Below are 14,026 nucleotides of genomic sequence, written 5' to 3'. Positions count from 1 at the left end.
ATGCAAGGTGTCACGAACATCATAGTAGTCGCGGGAATAGAATTTTGCTCCTATAAAAGTTCAACTTATCTAAACAACTTTATTATTGTTCAAAATTTTTTGAAGAGTGATAACAGAGCGTTATTTTTGTAATATTTATTTACAATTTGGATATGGCTTCATCTGGATCTGATAATATATAAATATTAATATAAAAATAATTATAAAGATTGACAACTAACAATACAAATTTAAATAGATTACTCTTTAATTACAGTCGACAAATTGGGCGCAATTTATGTACATGGAAATGAGAGACAAATTAGACGCCAGTTATGCTGTAAGTACAATGCTGATATTACTGCCTTTTATATATGTCTAGACTGGCGTCTAGATTGACTTTCCTATTGTTTTGTACCTTGCCCGCCACCTAAAAGGTGGCGAGGCAAAAATAGCGAGGTGGGAGCGGAAATTGTAGCGAGCGGACAAATAGATTTTTTAGTACATTCGTTTTTTGGCGAGTTGGTGGTCAAATGTGTCTAATTACAGTGAAAAATGGAGCGGTAGCGAGGTTTGGCGGATAAGTACGCTCGCAATTTTAAAGATGCGAGTTTTAACACAATTGACGGCTTTGTACATATCAGTTTGCGAGTTTTGACGCGAGATTTGTTGCGGGTAGCTCGCTGACTGCTTAGTACATGGAGCCCAATAACATGGCATTGAATAAGCTGTGTAGAGTTGCTCCCCATACTAGACATTGGATGAGCTGTATAGCAGTGATCCCCATGCTTTAGTTAACCTATGTCCATAAGGAATTTACCTCCATCCAGATGCAACAAAATCATAGACAATGCAACACCTGTTTAACTTTGATGCTGTGGTGCCAAACATTCAGAAAGTAGCCTTGAATGTCTCCAACTTAATCATTCCAACATTGACCCCTTCACCCAAAATGAATTTAATATATGTTGTGCAATACTTTGCTTATCGTACCACACAACATATTTATACATCTGAGATTCTTGAAGCTCCAGGAGTCTTGGCTGTTAAGTTACAGCTGGAGTTCCTGAGCTCCAGACATCTGCCTGCATATGGAACCGGAGTGCAATCAGTGATCCGGTTCCATATGAGGGCATATGCCAGATCGTTACACACATTGACGCTGTCTGTGTCACTATGTGTAACAATCATCTGCTGGTGCCAGCAGAAAGGAATCCAGGAGGTGGGTGGGCGGCCCAGCAGTGGAGGGAAGCAGCAGAAGAACGATGGCCCTAAAGTTAAAATCAATTAAAATAAAGGGTGAGGGAGGGAATGGCTCAACGCTACAAAATAATGGTGGGGTGGCGTAGTGGGGGGCCCTAACTATTATCGCAGGAGGTGGGGGACCACTACACTAAAGAAAATAATAAAAAAAAAAATATAACAAATAATATTAAAAAAATTATTTTAGAGTTACTGGCAGACAGCTGCCAGTACTTAAGATGCCAGTACTTAAGATGGTGGGCACTAGTTAGATGGAGGAGGGTTAGAGAGCTGTTTGGGGGGGATCAGGGAGGTTGGAGGGTAAAGGGGGATCCTACTCTGCAGAATATATATATATATATATATATATACAGTGAGGCCCCGGTTTACGCACGACTCGGTATACGAAATTTCGGTTTACGAAATCGAAATTTGAAGAAAATTTGACTCGGTTTACGAATTTTTTTCGCAATACGAAACAAAATGCCGGTCAAAATGCCGGTTTGCCCCCCTCGGTTTACGAATATTTTTCGCAATACGAAACCAGTGGCCCCTGTGCCCCCTGCATACTCAAGTATGATTGAATTAATGAAGTTTGGGTACCAGTGTAGAGGTGTTGGAGAGGTTTTGGAGCCATTTTGCAGCAAGTTGTTGAGCCTTTTGAGCCATTTGCAGCAAGTTGTTAAGCCTTTTGGAGCCATTTGCAGCAAGTTGTGGAGCCTTTTGGAGACATTGGAGCCATTTGCAGCAAGTTGTTAAGCCTTTTGGAGCCTTTTGGAGCCTTTTTTGGACCTCCGGAACGCATTAATTGATTTTCAATGCATTCCTATGGGAAACCGTGTTTCGGTTTACGAATTTTTCGCAATACGAAACGACCCGGAGAACGAATTAAATTCGTAAACCGAGGCCTCACTGTATATATATATATATATATAGAAAAAGATTTAAATGTTCATTCTGGCAGATTGTCAGAACCTAAGATGGGGATGACCAGTGTGGGGTGAGGGATTGAAGAGAGCTGCTTGGCAGGGATCAGGGGGTGGGAAGTGTCAGGTGGGAGGGAAATCTATACACTAAACTAAAATTAACCTTACTAGCTACCTACTAAACCCCTTTACTGCCAGGAATAATAGAAGAAGCTGCAATTAGTGGCCTTCTTATTGCCAAAAAGCAATGAAGCCAAATATGTCTGCTATTTCTGAACAAGCGGTATGTAAATAATTTTAGTTGGAAACCAACATTTTTTACATTTTTTTTTTTTTAAATTTGATCGCATTTTGTTGGAAAATATCCTAGAAAAATTATTGGGAATCGCTAAACAGGAGAAGCAAATGTTGTACAGGGGTTAAGGGGTGTATTGAGACAATTTTGTCTGATTGGTCACTATTATCTTTATTTAGTAGATGTGAGAAAGGAGCAGATTATAGCTGAGGAAACAGCCAGGACGGCTGAGAAACACGTAGTGTGTCTGTTTTTAAGAGCTATACACTATTTCATGCTCTGCTTATTTTAAAGTATTTTAAATGGTGTTTTATTGAAAATACTGTCTATTTCTCACATCCTTGATCTTAATCGTTGGCTAAGCTGGGTAGCTTGGAGTAGCCAACTCCACACCTGGTATCAGTGAGCTGGGATACTGAGAGATCAAAGCAGGCTTCACTAAGCACATTTGGTGCTGCATCGTTTGTGAGTATAACAGTATCACATTTATTGAATTCACTTTGGGAAAACTATATTCCACTAGGAGGCGCCTTCTTTCTTTGTTTTTGTAATGTCCAAAGAATGCATAGGCTCAAAAGGAGGAGCCTGTAGTATATTTAATACCAGATTAAGTCTCCAAGGATTAGAAATAGATTTAATGACAGGTTTAAAATGAATTAAAGCCTGAACAAAACAATGAAATAAAACAGAAAGAGCAGAAATGTGTCCTTTAAAAGTTTTGGCAGGCAAACCTTTATCCAAACCATCCTAAAGAAACTGTAGAATCCTAGGAACTCGAAAAGAATACCAGGAATAATCATGAGAAAAGTACCATGAAATGTAAGTTTTCCAAACCTTATGGTAAAACTTCCTTGAGACAGGCTTGCGATCCTGAATCATAGTGTTAATCACAGAGTCAGAGAAGCCTCTATGACTGAGGACTAAACATTCAATTTCCATGACATTAAGTTTAGAGATTTGAGATCTGGATGTAAGAATGGACCTTGAGATAGAAGATCTGACCTTAGAGGAAGAGGCCAAGGTGGACAACTGCACATTTGGACAAGGTCCACATACCAAATCCTGTGAGGCCATGCTGGGGGTATCAAAAACACATACAATTGTTCCATTATGATCTTTGAGATCACTCTTGGAAGTAGAAACAGAGGGGGAAAAATGTAAGCAGGATGGTAAGACCAAGGTACTGCTAGAGCATTTAACATTTCCGACTGAGGATCCCTGGACCTTGAGAGGTACCTGGTAAGTTTCTTGTTCAGATGAGAGGCCATCAGATCTATTTCTGGAGGGCCCCACATATGCACAATTTGATAGAACACATCTGGATGGAGAGACCACTCCCCCAGATGTAGAGATTGACAGCTGTGATAATCCACTTCCAAGTTGTCTACACCTGGGAAATGAATTGCAGTAATTAGACAAGAGTTGGATTTCTCCCAAGAAAGTATTCAAGATACTTCTTTCATAGCTAGTCCTCCCTTGAGGATTAACATATGCCACTGTTGTGATATCGTCTGAAAACAAATGTAAGGTTCTCTCTTTAATAGAGGCCATAGGCAGCACAAAAAATTCCAAAGCACCACTATAAAAACTCTTATTTTATTGATACATTTTAATAGAAGCCAAGCCTGAAGAGATCTGAATAGAGCACAGAGTTCCAGGAAGGATTCCAAACTCCTTGTGCTGTCACAGACCCCCAGACAGCTCCCCAACATGTAAGACCAGGTAGGATGAACAAAGGAGGCCTCTTGAAGAATAAGGAGGTGGTTTAACCACCATGTCAGAGAAAGTTGTGCATTGGGATTTAAGAATATCAGTTGTGATATCAGAGTGTAATCCTTGCACCATTGGTGTAACATACAAAGTTGTAGAGGTCTCATTTGAAAACGAGCAAAGGGAAACTCATCTGATGCTGCAATCATGAGAACTAAAACTTTCATACACATGGCCACTAAAAGGAATGATAGTGTCAGGGTGCCAGGAATCAGACTGAGACGAGAAGTGCAAAAATAATCACACCTTTATTAATAGCAAAAAATAATAAAAAGTCCACAAGTCAAATAACAAGCCAGGAATCAAAACCAGAGCTGGTAGTCAGACAAGCCGAGTCAGGAGCCAAAGCGAATAGTCAGACGAGCCAGAATCAGGAACAAGGAAACAGCAGAGTTAGGAACAAGCCAGAGATCAGGAACCAGGAAGGATGTCAGGCAGCCAGGTAATACACAGGAACTCTCACAAACAGGTCTGAGACAACGCAAAGGCAAAGCATACTGAATAGAGGCCCTTTAAATAATAAGTGATGACATCACAATTCTGAGAATGCATCCTGTCTCACATGGATGATGCACACCAGTCTGGCCATAAAAGGAAGTCTAGGAATTGAGCAGCATCCCCCACAATGTATAATAGTCAGGAAGAGAAGTGAGTAAAATGGTTGCCAGCAGCACATGGCAAACACAACAGGGAAAAAACCCTGACAGTAACCTCTCCTCAACGACCCCCCCCCCCCCCCGCGGGAGGACAAATGACTTATTGGGGAAACGGGCATGGAAGGCACGGAGGAGGGTGGGAGCATGAACATCAGAGGAGGGAACCCAAGAACGCTCCTCTGGACCGTAGCCTCTCCAGTGAACCAAATACTGTACACAGCCCCTGGACATACGAGAGTCAATAATGCTGCTGACCTCATACTCCTCATGGTTGTCAACAAAGATAGGACGGGGACGAGGCAACACATTGGTAAACCGATTAAAAACCAATGGTTTCAAGAGGGAGACATGAAAAACATTGGACATGTGCATAGCAGGAGGAAGGTCAAGAGTGTAGGCCACAGGATTAACCCGTCTGAGTATTCGAAAAGGACCAACAGAATGGGGAGCCAATTTATTGGAAGGCACACAAAGGTTCAAGTTGCGGGAGGACAGCCAAACTCTCTCAACCTGGTAGTAAGGTGCGGGCAGGCGCCTATGATCAGCCTGGAACTTTTGGTGCTGCATAGAACGATGAAGGCAATCGTGAATCTGCACCCACGTGGAACGGAGGTGCTGGAGATGCTCCTCCAAAGCTGGAATACCCTGAGACATGAATGAATCGGGCAACAAGGATGGTTGAAACCCATAATTCGCTATGAACGGGGATATCTTGGAGGAAGCATTAATAGCACTATTACGAGCAAACTCTGCCCAAGGTAACAGTTCAGACCAATTATCATGGTGATCTGAGACATAGCAACAGAGGTACTGTTCCAGAGCTTGATTAGACCGTTCTGCAGCCCTATTGGATTGAGGGTGATATGCCGAGAAGAAGGAAAGCTGGATCACCATTTGAGCACAAAAGGAATGCCAAAATCTGGAGACAAACTGGCTACCCCAGTCCGACACTATCTCCTTTGGTAACCCATGTAAATGGAAGACCTCCCAGGCAAAAATTGAAGCAAGCTCCTGAGCGGTAGGCAGCTTCATCAAGGGAATGCAATGTGATATTTTAGAAAAATGGTCAACCACCATAAGGATAACAGTATTATCATTGGAAACAGGGAGCTCGACAATGAAGTCCATGGAAAGATGTGTCCAAGGAAGCTCACCATTAGCAATAGGTTGAAGAAGACCCACAGGAAGACGTTGAGGAGTCTTACTCTGAGCACAAACTGAGCAGGAGGCAACATATGCAGCAACATCAGAACAAAGACCTGGCCACCAGAATTGTCGAGTGACAGACCAAATCCTTTGGTTCTTGCCTGGGTGACCTGCGGCTTTAAGATAGTGGTAAGTGTGCAAAAGTTTAGTTTGAAGATTCTCAGGAACAAAACACTTACCACTAGGTTTCTCAGGAGGTGCATTGGTTTGTGCAGCCAGGATCTCCTCCCCCAAGGGAGAAGTCAAATAAGTATGTATGGTAGCCAAAATATGGTCAGGAGGTATAACAGGAGTAGGTACAGACTCCTCCTTGGACAGAGGTGAAAATTGTCAAGAGAGGGCATCAGCCCTAACATTCTTACTACCAGGCAGGTAGGAGACCACATAATTAAACCGAGACAAAAATAGCGCCCATCTGGCCTGTCGGGGCGACAAACGTTTTGCTTCAGATAGATAAGTTAAATTCTTGTGGTCAGTAAGAATGAGCACTGGCACACTAGTACCCTCGAGAAGATGCCTCCATTCCTCAAGTGCCAAAATTATGGGCAGTAATTCCCTGTCGCCAATTTTATAATTGCACTCCGCTGGAGAAAATTTCTTAGAGAAGAGACCACACGGATGCAAGGAACCGTCAGACGTAGGACGTTGAGACAAGAGGGCACCTACTCCAGTCTCAGATGCATCGACCTCAAGAATGAAAGGCTGGACAGGGTTAGGATGAGCCAAAACTGGAGCGGCAGCAAAGGCAGTCTTAAGACTATCAAAGGCCTTAATGGCAGTAGGTGACCAATGGAGTGGATCATTCTCTTTATGGGTGATGTCTGTGATAGGTTTGACCAAGGAAGAAAAGTTTTTAATAAACTTTCTATAGTAATTGGCAAACCCCAAAAAACGTTGAATAGACCGAAGACCAACTGGGCGAGGCCACTGCAGAACTGCAGATAACTTGTCAGGATCCATGGAGAACCCTGCAACAGAGATAACATAACCTAGGAAGGTTACTTGAGTCTGATGGAACTCACATTTCTCGAGTTTACAAAACAGGCCATTCTCACTTAGTCTCTGAAGAACCCGTGTAACATCAGAACGATGAGCCTTAAGTGTGGGTAAGCGTATGAGAATGTTGTCTAAGTACACCACAACACACTGTTGCAACATATCTCGTAGGACATCATTAATAAATTCCTGAAAAACAGCAGGAGCATTACATAGGCCAAAGGGCATTACAAGATACTGATAACGCCCGCTCCTGGTGTTAAATGCTGTTTTCCATTCGTGGCCCTCCTTAATCCTAACAAGATTGTACACTCCTCTCAAATCAAGTTTAGTAAAGACCGTAGCTCCCTTGAGGCGGTCAAAGAGTTCCATAATAAGCGGAATAGGGTAAGCATTCTTAATGGTAAGACGATTAAGACCCCTATAATCGATACATGGTCTTAACTCGCCACCCTTTTTCTTCACAAAGAAGAAGCCAGCCCCTGCAGGAGAGCATGATTTGCAGATGATCCCCCGCAACAGAGCATCGTCAACATACTCCTCCATAACACAATTCTCCACAACAGACAGAGGGTACACCCGGCCCCGAGGAGGAAAGGCTCCGGGTTGCAGGTCAATGGCACAATTGTAAGACCGCTGAGGAGGCAACGTACCGGCACGCACCTTGTCAAACATGTCTAGGAACTCTTGGTACTCCTCTGGCAATTGAGAAACTGAAGAAGTGCACAAGACTTTAACTGGTTTCCGAAGACAAGTGGAAATACATTGTGGGGACCACGACAAAATTTCGGACCTGCGCCAGTCGAGACTGGGATTGTGCTTTTGGAGCCAGGGATAACCCAGAAAAACCGGAAAATGCGGAGAGTTTATCACCTGGAACTGGAGGGTTTCAAAATGGAGAGCCCCAACAGCCATGGACAATGGAGCAGTTTCGTGAGTAATGAGTGCGGGCTGAAGGGGCCTGCCATCAATGGCCTCAATAGCAAGTGGAACGGACCGAGGCAAAACAGGAATGGAGTGCTTTGATACAAAAGCACTGTCAATGAAATAGCCCTCAGCACCGGAGTCAACAAGAGCCTAGGTGACTATGGAGGAGTCCACCCAGGAAAGAAAAACCGTGACCAAAGGTTTCTCCTTAAGCAATTCCGGGGACGAGGATAAACCACCCAAGGTCTGCCCCCGACAGGACCTTAGGTGTGAGCGTTTCCCGGCCGTGTAGGACAAGACTTCAAAAGGTGGCCCTGTAACCCACAATAGAGGCAGAGCCCCTCCCTCCTTCTAAAGGCCCCCTCTGCCGCAGAGAGGCGCGTGAATCCCAGCTGCATCGGCTCAGCAGTACCTGGTGACTCGGGACCAGGAGGCATGGGAGGAGAGGGAGGCATGGGTGGGAACGAACACGTAAGAGACAACGGAACAGGAGGCTTCCGCAAGCACTCCTTGAAAGAGGGCCTCTCTCTGAGTCTGATGTCAATTAGGATCAAAAAAGACACCAATGCCTCGAGATCCTCTGATAAATCTCTGGCAGCAACTTCATCTTTAATCGCATCAGAGAGCCCATGAAAGAAGACGGCAACAAGGGCTTCATTGTTCCAACCTACCTCTGTGGCAAGTGTACGGAACTCAATAGCATACTGAGCAACAGATCTTGTACCTTGCTGAATGGACATGAGTTGTTTAGCAGCAGGGGAGGAGCGAGCCGGAACATCAAATAGGAAAACAGGTAAGTCTATCGCAACTCCTCCCCAGGAAACGCACAGTGACTCTTGTAGTAAAAATAGAAAAGTATTTTATTGGTAGTAGAGCGCAATTAAAAACAGGGATGTGAGATACAACTCACAGATTCAATAATGGTGTTCCAGTATTGCAAGACACGGCAAACATGTTTCGTGTGGGGCCTCCACACTTGTTCACTGCTGTTGATTGCAAGCACTGGATACACCTTTTAAGGACAATCAATCACCAAAAATTACAAACATGTGTGTACTTAACCCTGCCTATACAAATAATTGCCAAATAGAATACACAGACGTTTAACATGTGAGAGGAGAATGAAATAGCTAACATTGAAAAAATATATATTAATAACATTATGATTTATCAACTATGCAAAGAAAATATGTTATATAAAAGTTCTTTTGGGGAACCAGGAGAGACCAGGACTTGTCATATGAATAAACATTAGATAAATAGATTAACATCAGATTCCATATTAATGCCAAGCGGGTATCTAGTATTGAGAGTGAATATCCACTGAGCCTCCTTATAGCTCAGTTTATATTCCCTGTCTCCCCCCCCCTAGGGTGTTTTGGGATATAATCAATGGCCTGAAATGATACTAGGGATGAGTCAGCATCATGCATATTTTTAAAATGCTTAGCAACAGGCGTGAAGACATCAGGGTTATCAATATCCCTGATGTGTTCAAGTGCTCTGTCCCTGAACATTCGCTGGGTTTTTCCAACGTATTGGATCTGGCACCCCCTGCAGGTCAAAAGATAAACTACAAAAGTAGATTTGCAGTTCAATTTGTGTCTAATTCGGTATGACTTATTTGTAGCTGAGGAATGAAAGCAATCACCCTTCACCACATAGTTGCAGGTTTTGCATATTTTTGCTTTGCATCTAAAAAAGCCCATTCTCTGAGGTAACCAGGTACATGTTCTCTGTATTGGCAATTGTGAAGGAGCTACTATGTTGCCAATATTGATGGCTTTCCTAGCTACAAATTTGCAGCCACTATTAGCTACCCTTTCCAGAGAGGGATCAGTAGCAAGAATAGGTAGACTTTCTCTAATCAGGTTACAAATTTTGTTGAACTCCAAACTATAAGGAGTGCTAAAGATAAGTTTATCTCTGCAAACTTCCCTAATAGGTGGAGTTCTATCAAATCTTTTATATGTCAATAGCTGACTGCGTGGAATTTAACTGATTTGTTCTCTTGTGGATTTTAACAAGTTAGGTGGATACCCACGTTCCAAAAGCCTCCCCTCCAAAATGTCAATTTGTTCATTGAACATGGTATCATTAGAACAGATTCTGCATGTTCTGATGTACTGACTTTTGGGTATGGCTTTTAGGACGTGTTTGGGATGGCAAGATTGATAGTTAAGGATAGTGTTCCCACTAGTCGGTTTATGATATAAATTAGTATCCACAGTCTTTGTTAATATTTGAGCAGAAAGCTCAATGTCCAAAAATTTAGTGTGTAGTGGATGTTGTTCAAAAGTGAATTTAAGATTTGCCTCATTGGTATTGATATATTTAATAAAATCCTCCACACTACTACTATCTCCATTCCACACCAGCAACAGGTCATCGATATAGCGTCCAAAATATATAATATTATTCTTATGAGGGTTGCCATCTCCATAGACGTGGAACAGCTCCCACCATCCCATATAGAGATTGGCATAGGAGGGGGCAAACTTTTCCCCCATTGCCGTTCCACGCCTCTGGAGATAGCAACATCCCTCAAACAAGAAAAAATTGTGAGTTAATAAAAATTTGATGGCCAAAATAAGAAACTGTTTAACCTCCACCGAATAATTGGAGTAATTATCCAGAACAAAGGACACTACCTCGAGCCCCTGCTGGTGTGGAATGGAGGTGTAAAGAGAAACAACATCTATAGTCACGAATCTGTATGTCTCTTCCCATGTGATATCCTGTACTGCTCTTAAAACCTGAGTGGCATCCCTAATATAACTCATAAGGCTAACCACTATGGGCTGGAGAAAAGAGTCAACCAATTCAGATAAGGGCTCCAAAAGGGAATCAACCCCCGAAATGATGGGACGGCAGGGGGGATTTTGAGCATCCTTGTGGAGCTTTGGAAGGAAATAAAAAAACGGAGTTAATGTTTTTTTTGGTAACATTGAGTTTAGAAGTGAGGCCGATATAACACCCTTATGTATGCCTAGAGTCAATATGTCTTCAACAAGGGGCATGTAAGCGGTGGTGGGATTAAAGGTGAGTTTTTTGTAGACCTCCGTATCATTTAGTTGACGGTATGATTCACTAATATAATACTCCCTATCCATCACCACTACATTGCCCCCCTTGTCAGATTCTTTAATGACTAGGGCAGTGTTCTTACCTAAGGCAATAAGGGATTCTCGTTGTGCAGTTGTGAGGTTGTGTCTAAAGCGATCCTTCATTCTGGTTTTTTGGGAGTGTATCTCCTCAGATAGATGAACAAGTTTTTTCTCCACTGTACGCTGAAAGACTTCTATATTTTTACTCCTGCTATGTACAGGGTAGAAATCACTTTTTTTCATACCAGAAACTGAAGGTGGCCTAGCAACAACCTCAGGCTGCACAATATCCTCATTTAGGATTGTGGTCATATCCAAAATTAGACACTGTTCATCAAACATAAGTGTATCTTTATTCATATCTTGTTCATTACTAGCACCAGCTACAACAACCTGTTCAGAGCCATCGCTATTACCTGAAAAAAAATTTTCAGGGTAAGTTTGCGTACAAATAAGTTAACGTCATGTATGGTACCAAAAAGGTTAAAATGAGATGTAGGTGAAAACCCTAAGCCTAAGCTGAGAACCTCTTTATCAGTATGTGTTAGAGGGACCTTAGAGAGATTTACAACATTTTTTAAAGGTATTTTCTGGTCTGTGTCCTCGTTTGATATCTGCCTTGTATGTTTACACTTGTTGCCACCCCTCCTGCCCCTTCGTGTTTTTTTCTTTTTTGTTTGGTCCCCTGGCGTAATTCGTTTTTTGACTCATTAATGTGATTAGTTGGATTGTCCAGTACCGAACTGACACTAGGCAATACAACATCATCGCCAGAGTCCGGATCAGAGGTTTCTACCTCATAGTCGGTTTCAGCAAAATGTACCTTTTTGCTTTGTTTAGCAACATCTTTGCTTTGATTGATTTTCTGAAACTTACGACTATTATGTCTAGACCCCTGTCTAGAGATGTTCCACCTATATACTTTCTCAGAGTCATAATCCCTTTTGTCCCTAGATAATTTTTGTTTTTTGAATTCCCACAATTCTTTGGTGAATTTGGCCATGTTAGCTTCAAACCTATTGTCATAAGGAACAAAATTGATATCTGATTGAAATTTGAGTAGATCCTGCTGTACTATTTTAATCTGTGCAACAAGGTCTAGCCTAAGTTGTTTTTTATATTCCACCAAGAGATCTATGAGAGCAAAAGAACAAACATCCAATACATGATTCCATTTGTTAATAAAATCAGAGTCCGTTACAGAAAAAGAAGGGAATTTTCTGATCCTCAATCCTCTAGGTATCCTTGATTGTTTTTTGTAAAGTAGAAAAGTTTTTATATCTAGATCAAGTTTGATGTCCTTGCGTCTTAACTCATCTATATGAAAAAAGAGGTCATCTAGAGTATTAGTATTATCGTCAAATATATCATCGACCCCTTCCTCATATGTGTGTAAAGTAGCTTCCAAGTCCCGTAAAACAAAACTGTTAGCAGCCTCCGACATGATAGCAATTGTGTATAATATTACTACTACCAAAAGTCCATAAAGCAACAGAGTCAAAAAAGTAAAACCTCGGCACAACAGGCAATTAAAATCTTCAGCACCGCACAATATAACGCTTACATTCAGCCTTACGTGAGTGAGGGCAGCAACGGATCAACGAGCAAAACACAGCAGACACATCAGATCCCTAGCGCTCACCACTTCCACGTCTTCTCCGGCAGCGTGTCTTCAGCGAGTGCCCACGTCATCAGCCTGCTTCCAAGTGAGGGTGTCCTAAGACAGTGTCGTCGTTAGGACGCCAAACAGCATACAAACAGGAAAACAGGTAAGTCTATCACAACTCCTCCCCAGGAAACGCACAGTGACTCTTGTAGTAAAAATAGAAAAGTATTTTATTGGTAGTAGAGCGCAATTAAAAACAGGGATGTGAGATACAACTCACAGATTCAATAATGGTGTTCCAGTATTGCAAGACACGGCAAACATATTTCGTGTGGGGCCTCCACACTTGTTCACTGCTGTTGATTGCAAGCACTGGATACACCTTTTAAGGACAATCAATCACCAAAAATTACAAACATGTGTGTACTTAACCCTGCCTATACAGATAATTGCCAAATAGAATACACAGACGTTTAACATGTGAGAGGAGAATGAAATAGCTAACATTGAAAAAATATATATTAATAACACTATGATTTATCAACTATGCAATGAAAATATGTTATATAAAAGTTCTTTTGGGGAACCAGGAGAGACCAGGACTTGTCATATGAATAAACATTAGATAAATAGATTAACATCAGATTCCATATTAATGCCAAGCGGGTATCTAGTATTGAGAGTGAATATCCACTGAGCCTCCTTATAGCTCAGTTTATATTCCCTGTCTCCCCCCCTAGGGTGTTTTGGGATATAATCAATGGCCTGAAATGATACTAGGAATGAGTCAGCATCATGCATATTTTTAAAATGCTTAGCAACAGGCATGAAGACATCAGGGCTATCAATAACCCTGATGTGTTCAAGTGCTCTGTCCCTGAACATTCGCTGGGTTTTTCCAACGTATTGGATCTGGCACCCCCTGCAGGTCAAAAGATAAACTACAAAAGTAGATTTGCAGTTCAATTTGTGTCTAATTCGGTATGACTTATTTGTAGCTGAGGAATGAAAGCAATCACCCTCCACCACATAGTTGCAGGTTTTGCATATTTTTGCTTTGCATCTAAAAAAGCCCATTCTCTGAGGTAACCAGGTACATGTTCTCTGTATTGGCAATTGTGAAGGAGCTACTATGTTGCCAATATTGATGGCTTTCCTAGCTACAAATTTGCAGCCACTATTAGCTACCCTTTCCAGAGAGGGATCAGTAGTAAGAATAGGTATACTTTCTCTAATCAGGTTACAAATTTTGTTGAACTCCAAACTATAAGGAGTGCTAAAGATAAGTTTATCTCTGCAAACTTCCCTAATAGGTG

This window comes from Bombina bombina, chromosome 5 (assembly GCF_027579735.1).
Source record: "Bombina bombina isolate aBomBom1 chromosome 5, aBomBom1.pri, whole genome shotgun sequence".
NCBI classification, from domain to species: Eukaryota; Metazoa; Chordata; class Amphibia; order Anura; family Bombinatoridae; genus Bombina; species Bombina bombina.
The sequence above is the reverse complement of the archived record's forward strand: the minus strand, read 5'-3'. Positions refer to the sequence as shown.